This window comes from Etheostoma cragini, chromosome 23 (assembly GCF_013103735.1).
Source record: "Etheostoma cragini isolate CJK2018 chromosome 23, CSU_Ecrag_1.0, whole genome shotgun sequence".
Classification (NCBI taxonomy): domain Eukaryota; kingdom Metazoa; phylum Chordata; class Actinopteri; order Perciformes; family Percidae; genus Etheostoma; species Etheostoma cragini.
Window position 1 is genome coordinate 12,654,688 of NC_048429.1, and position 6,168 is coordinate 12,660,855.

Consider the following 6,168-nt stretch of genomic DNA (forward strand, 5'->3'; position numbering starts at 1 on the left):
ACTTTTCTTGTAAGACAAATACAATCTAACTGAGCAAAGAATGGCTGCGCAGGTTCTTTCTATCTAGTTTGGTCTCCCATCAGATAATCAAGAATTAAACAGTTGCTGGCACATGCCTCTCTCTCTATCCTTGTGTGTTACTCATACAGAGATGGACTATTTTTTAATTTTTTTTTTATCTGCTTAGCTCCAGGTTACGTCACAACTTCCCCAAATAATCTCCTCCAGCTACAAAGCATTCTATAGTGCAAGCTATGGCTATGAAAGAATGTTTCCACTGACAACAGCATGAGCAAACTATGGGCAGCAGGTTATCCTCATATCCCAATTCAAGAGAGGTATTGAGTTGTAAATGTTCAGTTAGTCAAATTATGTAAAAATGTATTTCTGGATAAAGTGCGAGTTCCATTCAAGAAATCTAAAAAAACAAACCAGAAAGCTTTCAGGTGGTTTTTCTGCACCTATCTGTAGATGATGCAAAAAATGTGCAGATGATATTCTGCACCTCCATATTAGCAAAGCCTCCTGGTTATTGAAACAAGCAACAGTCTTTGGGTAGCCTTGCCCGAGGCTCCTGTTCCTAGAATATTCAACACCCCCTGAAACCTATTACACGTGTAGCCTTAAATTTCATCATATTACAACGATAACAAATTAATGCCGTTGCAAATTCCTTAAAAGCCTTTTTTCTCAGCCTGATGTTTAAAAAGGATATCTTGATCCTCAGTGAAAGCAGTGGCAGTGGAGGAGGACCAATATTGAATAAAACCAAGGCTTGTGTAATCCCTCCTCCCGCTCAGTGCCTACGCAGCCATTGTTTCTGTTTTATGTATATTTCTATAAAGTCTCAGATGACGTGGGATATTCATTCATTCATTGAGTCAGTCAGTCAGTCATTTGGAAGAGACTGGTCAGTTTGCACACAATAACCCATTTGACTGCTGAAGTGACTGCAGCATTTGAGAGCAGCATTTCCTTCTTGGGCTAATTGTGAGTTTTATCCTCGCGTCTGCGTGTATTTATAATTGAATCAGAATGACATGGTTGGACGACTGATGGTCCCACTCAAACCAGAAAACTGTCATTGCAGTGTCAATAAGGTTGGCCCCTAGAGCTATGATCACTAATTAGCTGATAACAGTCTCTGCTGGCTGCCATGTGTGCCAGACATGTGTTTTTGTGCAAATTGTCATGTGTATGCACTTGTGTGTGTGTGCATCGGAGAAAGCCTTTTTTTCCCGACACTTCCCAGCCTTCTCTCTCTAACACTGTGATCCATCCATCTACTGCATGGAAAGCAATTAACAGAGACTTGAACTTTACACAGATTTGGGGTTTGTGTGCTTATGACTGTGTCGGGGTGTGTGTGCATGTCTGACATTATCATGTGCTGATCGTATCTGTACAGTATATGACTCTATAGTCACCAGAAGAGCAGCTTAATGTAACTCTGAGCATGGGCATGCAGCCTAATTAGGAAACAGTTGGAAACACTGAGACAGGAATGATACAGGTAGATATGCCAGTAAAACCAATTACAATTCTTCACAAGGTTACCATTCTTAGGCACTTCTGAAATCTCGCCTAATGCACCTGAACTTGTAAATATTCCCAAAGCACCCAAACCATATGTTCAGTGTTTGGAACATAACACAAATTTAAGGTGACAGCAGCAATTTCCGTAACTGTGTGAAATGGTTAGAACATGAAAATAATGCAGCTTCTACACCTACATGTTATTAGACTTTTGCTGTTAAGCTGTTATATATTTAATACAGAAATGTGTGGATCAACATTCACTTCGCTGTTCAGTCCGCTGGAGCCTTCACTCGGCAGGGAACAACCTCCGCAAGCAGTGCACCCTTGGCCGAGGCAGCATACAGGGTCAACAGGCTGTTGCTGGATGTCTGCTCCATTTATGCATCCATGCTTTCTACTTATAAGTCAGATGTTACCGTGAATGTTCAGCAAAGCTAATTCAACAAGAGAGGTGAATATTTTTCCATGTATGTTGTGCCTGAAGCAGAATAAAGTTATTTATATATATATATATATATATATATATATATATATATATATATATATATATATATATATATATATATATATACACATATATATGCAACCTGATCTCACAGAATTCCGTTAAATCAACACGGTCCCTTATCTCAAAATCTGTGGCAGTTTCACGGAATCGCACATTTTTTTTGTGAAGGGCCCACGGAACAATTGTAAAATGAACATGGATCTTCGGAAATTCCGTCCATATAATATTACAATAGGCAATGTTGTGCATGAAAAAAATATATGCTCCTTTTGTTTACCAAGAAGTCAATGTTAATGTACAGTATGTTGCCCTGTATAGTCACATTACTCAAATCAGACCCGAGAGGTCTGAATCTCTGATGTGTGTATAAAACGTGTCATCAGTTCAAAATGATGTTTTTAAGCAATTCTCCTAAAATTAGAAAAGGTCATGAGTAAAGCTGATAAAACAATGATAAATATGTTTTATTTGAGCTGTTGAAATGGGCTGGCGTCTCCAGGGCCCAAAACAATTAAACTATGTTAACTGTACAATCACTTGACAGGTTAAATTATAGATATTTGTGTGCTAGTTTTTTATAACCCACGTTTGTCTCTGAACTTTAGTTTTATCACCGAGTACATGCGCTCATTGGACTGCTGCCTTGGGGACCAACTATTTTGTCTAGACACCGTTATAAATCCCTTTTAGATGCTCGCTTGTATTTTTTCTAACCCCTTCTCTATATTACAAGGGCGTAGCAAATACGTTTTAAGATATGTTTTGGAGCACTGTGGAATTGTTTTTTCTTCTCCTTTTTCGTCTTCGTAAATTATTAAACCATTTCCTTCCCCTCCATCGTCACGCCACCCACTTACAGTGCTGTGCCACGTCTGCTCTACTCTCTCACTTTCTCCTCCTCTGTGCTGCCACCCCCTCACCGCTGATTTTGCATGCTAGGAGCCAGGAGAGGCGTTACTTGCTTTGTCCTCTGTGCAGGTCACTGGCTGTGTGCCAGCCAAAGCCTATGCCAATAAAAGCCATGAGTAATGGCCTAAAACTTCTACATTCGCTGTGTTCCCCATTATTTCCCATGGACAATAAATCTGAAAGAGGGCTTAATCAGAGGGAAGAGCTGGAACATACGGCTCATGTCCAGCAGGGTGTCCAACACAAAAATGTCTTACGGGTTAATCAGAGATAAACGTTGAGGTGGCAGCCACCAATATCGCATCCCCCTTGTGACCCACTTTGTCTTCTGACAGGTGGAGCCATTATTGTTTGGGCAGCTGAACACACTCCAGCTGTCTGTCATGAAACAATGGCTGCTTCTGGGATGAGCTCGACTCTTAATTCCGTCAAGAACCTAATGGACCGATGATTGAATAAACGTTTTGTCATCCATGAATTACTCAGTGAAAAATCAAAGTTTCACAGCAGGACTGGGAAATCAGTATACAACAATCCAACAGGATCTAGTAGACAGATATTACACTATAAAGTATTTTCAGAGGCACTTCTACCTTTATTAGGAAACACCAGGCATTTGTGAGCAACTACATCGGCTCCAATTCTAAAACATATGAGTTTCAGCAAATTCGTTGATACGGTCATATTGTTGTGTGACAACACAACAAGTTGATTATTCCTAATTATACTAACATAAAAAATATGCATAACATAGTTGAGTGAAAGTTGCGCAACGAGAACAAATCATGGTATTAATAAATTAAACCCACAATAACTACAGCAATTTCTTGGCCACTTGGGGGCATAAACAAGCTATGAACACAACATTGAAATATTATTAACTTTAAAACAAGATTGCGCAACTGTTTTATTTGAAAATACCAGATTCAAAATCGTTTTGATGCTACACTGATCTGTAATAGGGAGAATGGTAACTCTATTCTCCCTCTGTGCCCCGAATGCATTTCTTTGTACTATGTAACTTTGGTGAGCAGGTAATATCTCCCCAGAGAAGTGTGTTTGACTTTGTGGCACTACCACTGATATGGGTGAAACTGAATCCTATTTTAAGGAGAATGTTATGTCTTGTGTCCTCCGGCTGCTCTGCCTCGACTTTCACCGAAATTACGACGTTTCCTAATGGGCAGAAAACCTTTCTTGGTGTTTATGTAAGGAACTGTAACAGACCAAAGACGTCACAGAGGAAGCTTAGAAGAGTAAAAGAGAGTGGCCGAGCAACAGGGGGCCGGACAAGAGTAAAAACAGCTACTGCTGCTGGAAGGGACGCTATGAGAGTCAACCACAACTTAACGCTGCAGGTTGGAAAATCAAAACAATGAGCTGAAAGATGTTAAAATGCTCTGTAGAGCTGATGAAAAATGCTGAGTTGAAAGATAGATCTCTTAATAAGATGTGCTCTCCAATCCAATCCATCTGAGGTTTGGACAATATCTGGACCGAGACCATTGACATGTGTCTAGCCAGATGTCACTAAACAAATGCAAAAATGGGGGGGTTGGCAGGTCCACAAGGTCATAGACCTGGCCAGTTTCTGTTTTCCTTTATATCATCTCCAGAAGAATCTGCACATGTGGAGATACCAAGGATCAATCTTCCCTTAAGAGAGGCCTTCTGCTGCCAGCCACACCTTTCACTATCAAACACATCTTTACTACCGACGTAAAAATCACCCGAGTGAAGTCACAGTAAACACAAAGGACACATTTCAGTTCTTTGGTTTAATCAGAATTCCCTTGTGCTTGTACTGAGTTTTCTGATATCGCATAGTTTTCTTTCTGCTTCCTGTCAAACAACTGACACCCACATTAAGAAACAAAGAAGAAAGTCTCCGCCAGGAAAGAATCCATCAAAACCATGTCACCTTAGACAGCTGTCACATTCATGTCTTTGCATTCTGAAATAATTGTTTATCTGGGACGTCAGGTCATTTTCCACATCCCAGAGTTGTGTGTGCTTTTAGTAAATTAGTCTAATTTCACACGTTATATAGCGCAAAGTGATGAGAGAGGATCTAAAGACCAGTATCATTATGGCTATTTTATGTCTATGAACAGCTTATTATTAGCCTTGAAAAAGAAAGACAATACTTTTATTAACCCCAATTCTATGCTTTTTTTGGGAAACATGTTTTGTACCTAATCTAAAAAGGTTTCACAAGTTGATAGAACATGTGCAGAATGGGGGTGTCAATCAAGGTTTTTCAACCTATTTTTTATTTGTGTTATTGTGATTGTGTCATATAAGTGTCCAGAGATGCATCAGCAGAAGATTTCTAGTTCTTACGTGCGTAGTGTCACCAAGAATTTCATCTCCTTGGCCGATATATGTCAAGAATCATGAGGAAAATGTTACCCAGTTTGAAAGGATTACACTCTTTCCGTTGAACCACGGAATAGTTTTTTTTTCTAAAACGATGACATATTCATACATTCTAATCTAACATCTAAAATGCTTAAACATCCTGCTCCTTTTAATTGGAAGCAGTGTCACTTACACTGAATTAAGCAAATGTAAAGGTTACTGTGTCCAGACATGTACAAATCCGAAAACAGAGACTGAAAGATGATAATGAACAACATAGAGTATATGCAAGAGTGCAGAAAAAAAAGACAAAAGTGGCGAAAAAAAAATTATATATATAGTATATAAACATGATCTACTAAGACATACATAAAATAATTAGGCACAACACATGAAGGCTTTTCATCTACTTTATCACATTACATCTGACCACCTCATGTTTCCTGTTCTAAGAAGCCAATTCTCCTCCTTTAAACATGACTGAGCCTCTGACGTGGAAGATTACTGTGAGAGAAGGTGACTCAGCATTTTTAAGGCTTAAGCATGGAATGACTACAAGATAAAAACCCCAGTAGGCAAAACATTTAATGAAAACTTCTGTGATAAATACTGTATATGTCAAAATCTAACAAACTCAGATTTATATGTATATTTTTTGAAATCCCACATGGATATGTACATTAAAAAAATCATTGCACCGATAATTGGTGTAGAGTCGTTTCATTGGCCTCTGAATTAAAAACAACTTGGTAGATTCCCACCCCCACTATTCATTATTAACTGTACACACACAGGTCACATATTTTATTAGCTTTTATTATAATAAATGCAATACATTAAGCTGACAAACA

At 38.8% G+C, this 6,168-nt stretch overlaps 1 protein-coding gene across 1 annotated transcript in view; it reads right to left on the reverse strand.

Annotated features, from left to right (window-relative positions):
- Positions 1–6,168, reverse strand: part of tafa5a (TAFA chemokine like family member 5a) — a 138,096-nt gene that overhangs the window by 89,586 nt on the left and 42,342 nt on the right. The window lies entirely within an intron of this gene.